Genomic DNA, 15,593 nt, shown 5'->3' with positions numbered 1-15,593 from the left:
ATACCTATACAGAAGCACATGCATAATTAGATACACAAAGTACATATAAATCGTCATAGCAGTCTAATGGATGTGATTATTTGTATACATCATAAGTGAAACAAGAATCTTTAGTACAAAACATGCGTCTAACTTTGTTCTTTTCTATATTAAACCTGATCCTAAAATATCATAAATCCAGACAGAGTATGTGCAAAGTGCTTCTTGCTCAACTTGTTTCATAGTTGAACCTCCAATTGCTGTTCAGTTCAACTTGAGCCACCAAACCCAAATCTGAACAGTGATGTGTGCCTAAAACAAAAATCATATGCAAAATGAATGTCAAGTTAGTTATACATCAGTTCACTTTTCTGTCTCTCAAACCTGTTTTAGGGCAACATATTAAACCAAATCCATCGAACTGTGTATATTTCTGAACTCCATCATCCATATAGGCCCAAAACAAAAGGCATACTCATGCTTGAATGAGAATCCAATTCATATCTGTTATGATTTATTTCCAAAAATTTTCGTGCATTGTTTTTTTATTTCCAAAATTTTCAGACCTCAATTAGGAATATATCTGATAAAATCCACCAACCAAACTGTAGCTTAGACATTTATTTATATTACACAATATGTGTAAAGGCCACTTAAAAAAATCGAGTCTGACATGTGTCGGACAGGCGCTAGGCATGTGTCGGACACGTGCCTCGGTCGATCTGTGGTGTCGGATCCAAGCCCAGCCCAGATCCGGCTTCTCGAGTATTCGAGAAGCCTGTGCCTTTTAAAAAGGCACAGGCGCCTCGGGCAAGGGGCTAATGCCCTCGCCCGTTCTCTCTCCTCTCTGCGCCTCCCGCCTTCTTCCTCCTCTCATTCCCTGTGGCCGCAGTTGTCGGCGAATGCCACCGTCGACCATCTCACCCTCTGAGGGAAGCATCGGCGACTGAAGCCGCCGACCACCCTCCTTCCTTTCTCTGAAGCGTGGACGCCAGCGACCCACCGCCTCCACCTTACGTTTCAACGACCTCGGCCAACGTCCACGCCGCCACCCCTTTTACCTCTGCACCTACCGATGACACCGGAGTCATCGCCGGTAGCCCCCAGGTAAAACCCCTCTTTCTCGTCTCGCCGTGTCGGCAGGGCGTTCCGCTCCCCCTGCCATTCCCTTTGTCGACAGGGGGACTCCGCTCCCCCCCTGTTCCCTTTTTCGTGCCGGCAAGGGGGTGGATCCCCCTGCCGATTCATTGTGTCGACAGGGGGACTCTACTCCACTTGTTTCCTCTTTCTTTGCTGGCAGGGAAGCGAAGCCCCCTGCCATCTGTCTTGCTTTGACAGGGGGATCCGTCCCCCTGTGTTTGCCGGTAGGGAGGCGAAGCCCCCTGCCACCTCTTGTTTTGAAAGGGGGCTCAGTCCCCCTGTCCCTCTTGGTTTGCCGGCAGGGGGCGGAGCCCCCTACCACCTCTTGTTTTGACAAGGGGCTCTATTCCCCCTGTCCCTTTTTGGTTGTCGGCAGGGGGGCGGAGCCCCCTGCCACCTGTTGTTCGACAGGGGTATCTGTTCCCCCTGTATGTTCTTCGTTTGTCGGCAGGAGGGGCAGAGCCCCCTGCCATCTGTTGTTCGACAGGGAGCTCTGTTTCCCCCCTGTCCCTCTTTAGTTGTTGGCAGGGCAGGGGACTCCCCTTGCCATCTGTTGTGTCGACAGGGGGCTTCATTCCTCCTGTCTCTTCTTTCTTGTTGACAGGAGGCTCTGCTTCTCCTCTCCCCCTCATCGTGCTCCCTCCACTGTCTTCTCGTAGGGAGCTCCTGTCTGGGTGGTCCGGTACTGTTGCAGGTATTAACCGAACCCGTTTTTTGACTTTTGCTTTCACGCTAAACTTTTTACGATTACAGGTTGCACGACAGAGGGCACTCGTGTCCCGTGGCCCAAGATCGTTCGCACTTATGCCCGCAGGCGTCCAGGAACTCGCAACCCCCCAAGGTAGGGGAAAGTTGCGTAAAAGGACCTTGTATGAACAAAACTAAACTAAAGAAAGATAATCGAACAAGAAGACGATTATATACGTATACATATAATTTATATATGTACGTTCTTTAACTCAAGGACGTGGTTTCGTAATCCTTGTCATCTTTATCTATTCAGCACTTTACTTTCTGTTGTCGTCGCACTTTATATGCCTAGGCTTTACTTTTTGTCTTTTAACTCAAGAACGTGGTTTCGCGATCCTTGTCCTGTTTACTTTCCAGTACTTTACTTTCTGTCGCCTCGCGCTTAATGCGCCTTGGGTGTTTACTTTTTAACACTTACTTTTTGTCGCCCCACGCTTTATGTGCCTTGGCTGTTTACTTTTCAGCACTTACTTTTTGTCGCCCCGCGCTTTATGCGCCTTGGCTGTTTACTTTTCAGCACTTTACTTTCTGTTGCTCCGCGCTTTATGCGTCTTGGCCTTGTTCTTGACTTGCTTGTTTACGCTCTTGTTGTTTTATTTCTTGCATGTGCCATGTAAATTGTGATTATGCTATTGTTTCTATTGCTCAGGTTTCTCTCGAGAATGTTGATAGGTTTGAGCTTGTTTTGGGTGCCTCTTTATGGCCCTTGGCTATCAGCGTGGTCGCATCCCTTGGCGATGATATGTGATGCTACGATGAATAGCACGAGGTGGATAAACCTCATGGTATGTGATAGAGCATAATTGTGGACACTTCACTAAATGATAATCATGTGCCTTCACAGGCAAAATGCTTGAGTGGGTCGAATAGACCAGGGCATATAGAACAAGGCGATGATGAAGAAAAACCCCTCGTCGTACTTGTTCGGGATAGTTCATCAAGGGAGAGGATGGATGGTACAAAGACTCCGATGAACAAGTCATTAATGGCTATTACGGGCAAAGGTATGGCCTCCTCAGTCGTCGGAGGTAGGGGAAATGGAGCTACCGTAAGCATCCTAGGTGGTAGTCGCCCGACACTTCTGCAAAAGTTGGATGCATCATTAGGCCATGTTTGCCTTTGGGGACTTACTCTCTGGGCCACTGGTCGTCCCCTTAGGAGCGGACTCAGTCAGTCATTCGGGGTATAATAAAATACATAGTATAATATACCCCCGAATTGATCTTGGTTGTTTCTACGTTTCATACATTATGTGTACCCACAATGGTCAGTTAAAAATCAGAACAAAACATGGCATGCTCACTGTATTATTAGATTGGCACGTTGGTGATGTCTCAACAGTTCTTTGCTCTTGAGCTTGACTGCATGTTTTACCTTGCTACTGGTTATGCTCATAATGATACTTATGTTAGCTTTGCTACAATCTTGGCTAGTCACTTGCTTTTTGCCTGTTGCACCAGTCTATCTGCTTAGATATGAGCATGCTTTAGATTAGTTGTTCTTCTTCTTGTTCTTTTTGCGCACCTACCAGTTTTCACAGGAGTGACCCCATTTTTTATGGGTGTAGGTGACAGGTAGGCTCTCCTTATAGGCGGCGGTGCAATGCTACATGATCGAAGCCTCACATTTCTTGTCAGCATTCTGGCTACTTCGCTTTGAGTTTTGTACTTTTGTTGTTGGGGTAGATGACCCCACTGTTCTGTACAAACTAAACCTTTTTACTGATAAGATATTTTCTATCTTTTTTGTTCACTGTTTGGCTCAGTTAGAAAATGTGTTTTTGCTAGATCTTTTGGCTAACGTACTCAGAAGTTTGGATTTGTACTTTATTTGAAAACCTTTGTATCACTAACTATCTTAGCTGCAAACTCTGATCTTCAAAAGAATTTTTATTCAAATTTTATTGTCTTAAGTCGAACTTTTGGGGCGTTACAACTTTTGGTATCAGAGCCAGGTTGAGAAAGGTTGAGCCTCGACCATCGGGCATTCCATCGCACTGTAAGTAGGCCTTTGTTATCATTTAATTTTGAATTTGATAAATTAAAGTATTGTTTTTGCTTGGATCGGTACTCTTGTCTGATGGATCTGTCAGCTGGTCCTAGTGGTTGTCACGGCAGAGGTGCACGTAGAATGCGTGCTCGTTCGGTAAGAAGTAGGGGCCTCTTTGCAGAAAGGGGAGGACGTAGGGTGTCTTGTGAGGATTATTGGGCTAGCCGCCCACCCCCACCGACCTTTACGGACGAGACGGGTAGTCCGCTACCGTCAGACTTCAAGATATCGTTGGCAGCAACGTGGTCTTTGGTCTATGCTTGGATGGGTGGGTATACACCTACGCAAGTTCAAGTGAATCGACAGGTCACACCAGAAGCATCGGAGAGTGATAGTCCTATTGAGGTCCTAGTGCAGTGTGTCTTATGTGGAGATTTGGGGCACACCCTAGACTCTTGTCTCCTTAAAGAGGAGCACGATAAGGCTTTTGCAGCCCAAGATTGTGCTGAAGTTGTCATCCCAGACCTGAATATGCTAGATCTACCCTTGGCTGTCCTCGAGCAGCCATTGCCCCTAGTGATCCCGGAGGGCCCTGCACCCCCAATATATGTTGTTGATTCTTCAATCAACATTTCAGATTCGACTACGAGAGGTTCGGGCTCACTTGACTACACGCCTTCAATGTCGATGTACGAAGTAGAGGTTCCCGACGATGAGTCACTCCCTTTCACCCCTCAACGTAGGTTTAGGCGCACAGGAAATAAGAGGGAGTACCTTCGGAATTTGAGCGTCCCTAGGAGGGAGATAGTGCTTGCTCAATTTTGTTCAGTTTTTGTAAGGGAGTCTGCGAACTCCAGTACGGATAAGTTCTTTTTTGTAGTAAACCAGCATCGCTGGGATTTTTCTTATGTAATGACTAAAGGATCTATAAAGTATTTTGTTTTTGTAACGCCCCAAAATTTCAAACTTGCGAACCTTTTAGAAAACAGGCAAGAGACTAGAGAAAATCTCTTTCCTTCAGAGTTTTTTTATAAAATCAGCGGAAGACTATTCTTTGGTTAATTCAGAAGGCAAGCTGACAACTTTGGGCACGTTAGCTAAAAGAACCAAAACTCACAAAATTCGGATATCCTAAGGAAAATTTGTTACAAACCCAAAATGTCCAGGACGTGAGCTAAGAGCAGGAAGAAGAAGTCTTGAAGTCATCTTGCAATCACGCCATCGCCCGTGGTGTACCTAATCATCACATATACCCATAGAATGGGTTAGTTTCACGAAAAACTAGTAGGTGCACAAGAGAGACTACATGAAATTGAATTAAGTACATTTAATTCAGCAGGTTATGCAGTTTAAAGCAGATATGCAGTTAAACAGATAAGCAGTACAAACAGTTAAGTAGTGCAAACGGGTAAGTAGTGCAAACGATAAGCAGTGCAAGCAGGTAAGTAGTGCAAGCAGTAAGCGGTAATACTAAATTTTTCTACTCATATGTTTCTCATCGTCATAGGAGGAATGTCGTTCCATCAATCACCATTGGGAGTGTTTCGTACTTTAATCAACACGTTATTTTAGCTCACTCAGAATTTTAAAGATTTATACTCGGTTTCGCTTACCGCGGAGGGTGTCATTGATCCTGTTTTTTGTTGGGTCGATTCAATAAGATCAAGCCAAATCTATGCAAATGAAGTTCTCTGAAGACGAGATTTTTAGGGCCATCAAAGGTTTGTCAGGGTGAAAAGCTCCATGTTTTGATGGGTTTCATGTGGATTTCTTCATAATTTTTTGGTCTTGTGTCAAGCATGATGTTATTAGCATGTTTGATGAGTTCTATTGTAACTCCAGATTGCCTATTCAAACTCACTTGGCAATTATATCTCTAATTCTGAAAGATGATGATGCCACTGATATCTCTAGAAGGTTTGTGAAAGGTTTACAAAAAGTACATAAAGACTTATGAAACTTTAGGAAGATTTTCTAGTTTATTCAAAGTTGGTAAAATATTTTGAAACTTATTAAAGTTTGTGCAAGTGTTTCTAGAAGGTTTATCAAAGGCACATAAGAATTTGCACAACATTGGCAAAATGTTATGAATATTCTAAAGATTGTAAAGTTTTTAAAGGATATTTACATAAAAATTTGCAAGACATTAGGAAAGTTGCCTAAAAATTTTGCAAAAACTTACTAATGAAAAAAAATTCTAAGAATTTTACAAAAATGAACAAATGTATGAAAAGTATGTAAAATTTGAAAAAAAAAAACACACAAAGTCAAAAAATTGAATAATATTGCAAAAGTTCCTAACAGTTTGTTAAATATGTGAAACATTTATAAAACGTGTATTAAATTTTCAAAATAATTGACAAAAATTTGTGAGAATACAACAACTACGCCTTCATCCCAAAACAATTGGGGTCGGCGATATGAACCAACAAAGAAAATCATTCTGGGTCTTCCACATGAATCCTTCTCCTCCATTCATTTCTATCCAATGCCATGTCCTCGGTGAGGTTCAAAGCATTCATATCCTTTCCTATCACCTCCATCCATGTCTTCCTAGGCCTACCCCGACCTCTTTTAACTAATATATTTTCCCATTTCTCCATCCTTCTAACTGGAGCATCATTAGGCCTTCGTCGAATATGTCCAAACCACCGTAAACGATTCTCTCTCATCTTATTTTCAATGGGTGCAACGCCTACCTTCTTACGTATCTCCTTGTTCTGAATCTTATCTTTTATTGTATTTCCACACATCCATCTCAGCATACGCATCTCAGCTACACTCATTTTTTGAATATGATGTCTCTTGGCAGCCCAACATTCCGTACCATATAGTAAAGTGGGCCTAATAGTCGTCCTATAAAACTTTTCCTTCAACCGCAATGGCATTCTACGATCGCACAACACTCCAGTTGCACTCTTCCATTTCATCCACCCAACCTTTATCCTATGATTTACATCTCCATCAATTTCTCCATACTTTTGAATGATAGATCCCAAATATTTGAAAGAATCATCCACCGGTATTTTTTGCTCACCAAACTTCATTTGTGAGAATATTCACAAAAAAATTGTAGACCTTAATCAAGGTTTATGAAAGTTTGTACGAAAGTATAAAGCTGTTGTGATGATGGATTGAATCATATTAAGGTCTGATCCAGATCCAAACTATAAATTGTAACATTGACTGGATTGTATGGGGCGTGTTTATTAGGGCATATTTGTTATTATTTTGTATTATAGGACAGTTATGTCCATTGAAAATATTGTAACCTCTATATAAAGTGAAGGAAATAGGTCACGTCTATTCTTTGGAAAACGTGACAGGTTCAGCCAGCACCAATCTCTGTGTCTTCTTCTTCTTCTTCTCTGTTGATTGGTTCTGGTGCATCTCTGAAATCGAACAAAAAGTTCATAAAAAGCACAAAAAAATTGCAAACCATTTTCAAAATTATGTAAAGCTTCGTAAAATACTTACAAATCATAGAAGAAAAGTCGACAGATGTTTGTGAAAATTTTACGAAGTTTTAGAAACTGAAATTTGTAAAAGCATGTGAAATTTTGTTAACGATTTATAAAAAATACAAGAGAATTTGCAGAACACCAAAATTTTGTAAGAGTTCACAAAATTTTGCGAAAACATTGCAAAAAATTGTGTTATTGTGTTACTTTATAAAGGTTGCAAAACAATGACAAAATCTTCTGAAACTTAATAATGGTTTGGAAAAGTTTGTGAAAGTTTTATAAGAAGTATTCAGAAAATTACACAAAGTATAGATATAAAAGTTTGTGAAATGTTGGCAAATTTTTCTAGAACTATTGCAAAAGATCATTAAATGTTCGTAAAACTTGATGAAAATTTGTGAGAGTTTGTCAAAGATTTATAACAAGTACATAAAAGTTTGTGTAAAACACTAACAAAATTTAATGAAAGTTTGTGAAAGGCATTTACACTAATACATAAAAATTTGCAAGACTTGAAAATTTATTCTTACAAATTTACGAAATAAAAAAATCTATAAAAAGGTTATAAAAATCTAGAAAAATTAACAAAAAATTGTCAAAATTTTACAGAAACATCACGAAATTTAATAGATTTGTCAAATTTTGTGAAAGTTTTAGAAAGTGCATAAAATTTACAAACAATTGACAAAATTTCTGAAAATTTCTCAAATATCCGTAAGCTTGTAGATCTTAACAAAGATTTTTCAATTTTTGAATAAGTTTGTCAAATGCTTGCAAAAATTTGTGCCAATTTCTAGAAATTTTAATAAAATTCGTAAATAGTTCGCAAAAATTTGTGAAGCTTCATGAAGGTTGCAAAACATTGACAAAATTTTCCAAAACTTTTGCAATTTGTCAAAAATTTATAGAAATACACAAACATGAGTGAAATTTAATAGGTTTGTCAAATTTTGTGAAAGGTTTAGAAAGTGCATAAATTTTTCAAACAATTGTCAAAATTTCAAAAAAAAATTACAAATATTCATAAAATTTTGTAGATTTTAATAAAGTTTTTTTCAATTTTTGAATAAGCTTCTGAAAACTTCCAAAAAATTGTGCCAATTTCTAGAAATTTTAATGAAATTCGTAAATAATTCGCAAAAAATTGTGAAACTTCATGAAGGTTGCAAAACATTGACAAAATTTTCTAAAATTGTTGCGATAGTTCACTAAATACTTGTAAAAAATTTGAAGTCGTAAAAGGTGTGAAATTCGTGAAATTCATGAAATTTTTGAAGCTTCTGAAGCGTTCACAAATTGGCAAAAATCTAAAATATTTTAAATAATATGTTAAAATAAGTGGAGTTTGTAAAGGTTTTAAATACTGTCAAAAGCCAAAAAAATTTAAAACTTATATTGAATTGAAAGTTGTAAAATTTGTGAAATTCATAAAATTTGCAAATTTGCTTCAATGATTTAAAATTTATAAACTTTGTGAAAGGTAGGTAGTTTGCAAAAGTTAGAAACAATTTATGCATGTTCACAACAACTTGCAAAACTATGTGAAGAGTTTTTGAAAATTTCCTAAAAGGTTTTCAAAATTTCTAAATGTTATCAAAAGTTGTAAAACTTATAAAATTCATCAAATTCGCAAAATTCATCAAAAGTTTTAAAAAAATCTGTAAATGTTTGTGAAAGGTAAAATTTTCAAAGGTTTCAAAAAAACTAGAAATGTTTAGAAAGCTCACAAAGAACTTATTAAATTTGTAAATTTCTTAAAACGTGTAAAAATTGGTCAAAATTTGGAAACAAATTTATATTTGTGAAAGTTTGTAAAGTTTGTAAAGTTTGAAAATTTTCAAAATAGTGCTCAAAAGTTTTTCAAATAATTTATCAGAAACAGTGAAATAAAATATTTCATTGGAAAATATATTAAATTAGTATAATTTCTGAAAAAGTTGTGAAATTTTTAAAGTTCGTGATGTGTTTTAATGTTTGCACAAGCTCTAAAGAGTTTTAATTTTTAATAGGGCTTGGAACTAAGGTTTTCACATTTTTTATCAAAAAAACTGAAACATTGTATACGCTTAACGCTCTAGGAGTAGGTACTTAAACAACACTGCTCGTGAAGATCATAAAAGTCCACAAAATTTAGAATCATGAAACTAAAGTTTCATGAAATAATAAAAGTCGACAAAATCTCATCAAAAATTATAAAATTTGTTCCCCGAAAATTTTGTAACATTCGTAATGAAATCTTTGAAAAATTCATGATTACCATGCACAACACTAGGAAAACCATTACAAGACGAAGTTCACAGATCTTAATCTGTGCATTTTACTTCACATCAATTAACTGATTAGGCACTCTTGTGCTCAGATTTCCTAATCACTTTCTATTTTTGTCTCTTGACCATAAAAATTGCAGTTTATTAACATCATGTAGGAAAAAGGTTATAACATCGTTGTGAATTATGTAAAATATTTCAGTATCAATAATTAGTGGAACCACAAAACTATCAAAATAGAACTTCTGAAAGTTTCAAAAATTTGCCCATGTCTTCTCAATTTCTCTTGTTGAGGGCAATACACACTAAAAAGAACAACCTCTTCAATCAATATCATTAGCTACATAAAGACCACTATACAACTAGCAACTAATAAATAAATAATTGCACTACATTTAAACTCTGATTTTTCCATGTAGAAACCAATGATGGTGCACTGAAAAATCTTCTTGCTAGCACTAGCATCAAAAGAGAGAGCACCAAAATTTGTATCATACCATTTCAATCTCCTCCGTACACGCCCAAACAAACACCAGATTTTATGACACTTAATCTCAGTTTGGGTGTTTTTCCCCTGTATTTCTGTCACACCCTAAGAGTGCAATAGAAAAAGGGATTGCATGATGGGGCGTCTTGAGACACCCTTAATAAAGTTTTCAATATCACAATAATAGATATCATTTACATAATTATAACATTCATCCCATCACTAAAACGGTTACCAAAACTATTATACTTTTTGTTGCTAAGATGTTAAAATGGTTCTTTCTGACTTCTTTATCTTCCACCTTAACAATGTAAATTTGCGAAAATTCTTCATAATATTCCCAAAAGCTCATAAAAATGTGCAGTTTATAGATTTTGTCAAAAGTTGATAAAAGTTAAAAATCTTGTCTAGAATTGCAAACTTTGATAAAGTTAATGAAAGGTTACAAAGTTTTCCAAAAGTTTAAAAATAGTTTAAAATTTTTTACAAAAGCTCACAAAAAATTAGTGAAAATTGTCAAATTTGTGAAAAAATGTAAAATTGAATAAGTTTACTAAAAATGCAATATTTATGAAATTAATAAAAAAATCGAATTTTGCTAAAGGTTCTAAAGTTTGCGAAAAATCAACATAATTTAAAAATGTTCAGAAAGTCCCCCAAAAACTTGTAAAAATTGTGAAAAGTTGAAAGTTCAGAATTGGCAAAAAAAAATCTAACATAAACTCTAAAAATGTTCCTGAAAGTTGATAATAAAATTTTGAACGTCAAAGTTTGTTAAAAGTTGTAATTACAATTTTGTCATCAGTTCTAAACGTTGTGAAAATTTACCAAAAGTTGCAAAACTTTTACAATTTGCAATAGTTCAAAAACATTTAAAAAGTGCAAGAAAATTTTGTGAAATTTGTCAAAAATTGTAAATCTATAAAAGATGGTAAGGTTTTGAAAGGTAAAATTCACAAAATTTTGAAATAGCCTATAAACATTCCAAAAGTCTAGTTAAGAGTCTCTAAAATTCATAAAATTTCTCAAAAGTTGTAAAATTTGGTTGTAAAGTTTGCAAATTTATCATATAGTTTACAAAACTTTATAAATGCTCACAAAAATTGTGAAATTTGTAAAATTCAATCAAACGTATAAAAATACAACATAAATTTGACAAAACTTGTAAAATTTGTAAAGATTGTAAAAGTATGGAATAATTTGAAAATGTTCACAAAAGTTTTTGGAACTTTTAAGATGCGTCAAAATTTGTAAAGTTTGTGAAACACTGTAAAATTTCAAAAATCGATCAGATTTTTTAAATTTGTAAAACTAGTCAAAAACTGTAAAATTTGTAAAATTTGTAAGTTTGCAAAAGTTCAAAATAATATATCGAAAATGTTCACAAAGGCTCACTAGAAGTTTACGAAATTTGAAATAGTTTCAAATCTTCACAAAAGTTTATGAAAAAATTGTGAAATTCAAATAATCTGCCTGAAGTTTTCAAAAGCAGATAAATGTTGTAAAAAATGTCAAATGCTGCAAAAGTTTCCAATTGATAAAAAATTGAAATTTTTTTAATAAAGATTTGGAAAGTTTGGGGAAGTTTGTGAAACTTTATGAAGGCATGTGAATGTTTGTCAAAGGCAAACTTTCTGAAACCTTATGAAGGTATGTGAATGTTTGTCAAAGGCTTATAAAAAAATAATAAAATTTTCAAAGCATTAAAAAAAATTGTAAAAGTTATGCACAAATTTTGTAAAATTTTGTGAAAGAGTATGCAAAAGTTTTATGAAAGTTTACAAAAGAAAAACTGTAAAAATTATGCACAATTTTTGAAATTTTCATTGATATTTAGAAATAGTTTGCAAAATTATGTAAAACTTCAAATAAATTGCAAAGCATTGACCAAATTTTCTAAAACTTAATAAATACTTGAAAAAGCTTGTGAAAGCCTTGGAAGAAGTACATTAAAATTTTACAAAGTATTGATATACCATTTTGTGGGAGGATGGAAAAATTGTCTAAAACTTTTGAAAAAGTTCATAAATGTTTGGGAAACTTCATAAAAGGTTGTAAGGTTGTGAACGTTTATCAAAAATCAACAAGTATATAAATTTGACAAATTTTGTGCAAGATTTGCTTAACTTCAAAAAGAATTGACAAACTTTAGGAAGGTTTGTGAAAGGTTTACAAAAAGTACATAAAGACTTATGAAACTTTAGGAAGATTTTCTAGTTTATTCAAAGTTGGTAAAATATTTTGAAACTTATTAAAGTTTGTGCAAGTGTTTCTAGAAGGTTTATCAAAGGCACATAAGAATTTGCACAACATTGGCAAAATGTTATGAATATTCTAAAGATTGTAAAGTTTTTAAAGGATATTTACATAAAAATTTGCAAGACATTAGGAAAGTTGCCTAAAAATTTTGCAAAAACTTACTAATGAAAAAAAATTCTAAGAATTTTACAAAAATGAACAAATGTATGAAAAGTATGTAAAATTTGAAAAAAAAAAACACACAAAGTCAAAAAATTGAATAATATTGCAAAAGTTCCTAACAGTTTGTTAAATATGTGAAACATTTATAAAACGTGTATTAAATTTTCAAAATAATTGACAAAAATTTGTGAGAATACAACAACTACGCCTTCATCCCAAAACAATTGGGGTCGGCGATATGAACCAACAAAGAAAATCATTCTGGGTCTTCCACATGAATCCTTCTCCTCCATTCATTTCTATCCAATGCCATGTCCTCGGTGAGGTTCAAAGCATTCATATCCTTTCCTATCACCTCCATCCATGTCTTCCTAGGCCTACCCCGACCTCTTTTAACTAATATATTTTCCCATTTCTCCATCCTTCTAACTGGAGCATCATTAGGCCTTCGTCGAATATGTCCAAACCACCGTAAACGATTCTCTCTCATCTTATTTTCAATGGGTGCAACGCCTACCTTCTTACGTATCTCCTTGTTCTGAATCTTATCTTTTATTGTATTTCCACACATCCATCTCAGCATACGCATCTCAGCTACACTCATTTTTTGAATATGATGTCTCTTGGCAGCCCAACATTCCGTACCATATAGTAAAGTGGGCCTAATAGTCGTCCTATAAAACTTTTCCTTCAACCGCAATGGCATTCTACGATCGCACAACACTCCAGTTGCACTCTTCCATTTCATCCACCCAACCTTTATCCTATGATTTACATCTCCATCAATTTCTCCATACTTTTGAATGATAGATCCCAAATATTTGAAAGAATCATCCACCGGTATTTTTTGCTCACCAAACTTCATTTGTGAGAATATTCACAAAAAAATTGTAGACCTTAATCAAGGTTTATGAAAGTTTGTACGAAAGTATAAAGCTGTTGTGATGATGGATTGAATCATATTAAGGTCTGATCCAGATCCAAACTATAAATTGTAACATTGACTGGATTGTATGGGGCGTGTTTATTAGGGCATATTTGTTATTATTTTGTATTATAGGACAGTTATGTCCATTGAAAATATTGTAACCTCTATATAAAGTGAAGGAAATAGGTCACGTCTATTCTTTGGAAAACGTGACAGGTTCAGCCAGCACCAATCTCTGTGTCTTCTTCTTCTTCTTCTCTGTTGATTGGTTCTGGTGCATCTCTGAAATCGAACAAAAAGTTCATAAAAAGCACAAAAAAATTGCAAACCATTTTCAAAATTATGTAAAGCTTCGTAAAATACTTACAAATCATAGAAGAAAAGTCGACAGATGTTTGTGAAAATTTTACGAAGTTTTAGAAACTGAAATTTGTAAAAGCATGTGAAATTTTGTTAACGATTTATAAAAAATACAAGAGAATTTGCAGAACACCAAAATTTTGTAAGAGTTCACAAAATTTTGCGAAAACATTGCAAAAAATTGTGTTATTGTGTTACTTTATAAAGGTTGCAAAACAATGACAAAATCTTCTGAAACTTAATAATGGTTTGGAAAAGTTTGTGAAAGTTTTATAAGAAGTATTCAGAAAATTACACAAAGTATAGATATAAAAGTTTGTGAAATGTTGGCAAATTTTTCTAGAACTATTGCAAAAGATCATTAAATGTTCGTAAAACTTGATGAAAATTTGTGAGAGTTTGTCAAAGATTTATAACAAGTACATAAAAGTTTGTGTAAAACACTAACAAAATTTAATGAAAGTTTGTGAAAGGCATTTACACTAATACATAAAAATTTGCAAGACTTGAAAATTTATTCTTACAAATTTACGAAATAAAAAAATCTATAAAAAGGTTATAAAAATCTAGAAAAATTAACAAAAAATTGTCAAAATTTTACAGAAACATCACGAAATTTAATAGATTTGTCAAATTTTGTGAAAGTTTTAGAAAGTGCATAAAATTTACAAACAATTGACAAAATTTCTGAAAATTTCTCAAATATCCGTAAGCTTGTAGATCTTAACAAAGATTTTTCAATTTTTGAATAAGTTTGTCAAATGCTTGCAAAAATTTGTGCCAATTTCTAGAAATTTTAATAAAATTCGTAAATAGTTCGCAAAAATTTGTGAAGCTTCATGAAGGTTGCAAAACATTGACAAAATTTTCCAAAACTTTTGCAATTTGTCAAAAATTTATAGAAATACACAAACATGAGTGAAATTTAATAGGTTTGTCAAATTTTGTGAAAGGTTTAGAAAGTGCATAAATTTTTCAAACAATTGTCAAAATTTCAAAAAAAAATTACAAATATTCATAAAATTTTGTAGATTTTAATAAAGTTTTTTTCAATTTTTGAATAAGCTTCTGAAAACTTCCAAAAAATTGTGCCAATTTCTAGAAATTTTAATGAAATTCGTAAATAATTCGCAAAAAATTGTGAAACTTCATGAAGGTTGCAAAACATTGACAAAATTTTCTAAAATTGTTGCGATAGTTCACTAAATACTTGTAAAAAATTTGAAGTCGTAAAAGGTGTGAAATTCGTGAAATTCATGAAATTTTTGAAGCTTCTGAAGCGTTCACAAATTGGCAAAAATCTAAAATATTTTAAATAATATGTTAAAATAAGTGGAGTTTGTAAAGGTTTTAAATACTGTCAAAAGCCAAAAAAATTTAAAACTTATATTGAATTGAAAGTTGTAAAATTTGTGAAATTCATAAAATTTGCAAATTTGCTTCAATGATTTAAAATTTATAAACTTTGTGAAAGGTAGGTAGTTTGCAAAAGTTAGAAACAATTTATGCATGTTCACAACAACTTGCAAAACTATGTGAAGAGTTTTTGAAAATTTCCTAAAAGGTTTTCAAAATTTCTAAATGTTATCAAAAGTTGTAAAACTTATAAAATTCATCAAATTCGCAAAATTCATCAAAAGTTTTAAAAAAATCTGTAAATGTTTGTGAAAGGTAAAATTTTCAAAGGTTTCAAAAAAACTAGAAATGTTTAGAAAGCTCACAAAGAACTTATTAAATTTGTAAATTTCTTAAAACGTGTAAAAATTGGTCAAAATTTGGAAACAAATTTATATTTGTGAAAGTTTGTA

General features: G+C 34.1%; 1 long non-coding RNA gene across 1 annotated transcript in view; it reads right to left on the bottom strand.

Moving 5' to 3' along the window:
* Positions 1-15,593, bottom strand: part of LOC149838995 (uncharacterized) — a 61,330-nt gene that overhangs the window by 1,828 nt on the left and 43,909 nt on the right. The gene's annotated exons all lie outside the window — the stretch shown is intronic.

Source organism: Nuphar pumila, chromosome 4, assembly GCF_984573655.1.
Source record: "Nuphar pumila chromosome 4, dmNupPumi1.hap1.1, whole genome shotgun sequence".
NCBI classification, from domain to species: domain Eukaryota; kingdom Viridiplantae; phylum Streptophyta; class Magnoliopsida; order Nymphaeales; family Nymphaeaceae; genus Nuphar; species Nuphar pumila.
This window is presented reverse-complemented; position numbering and strand designations above follow the sequence as displayed.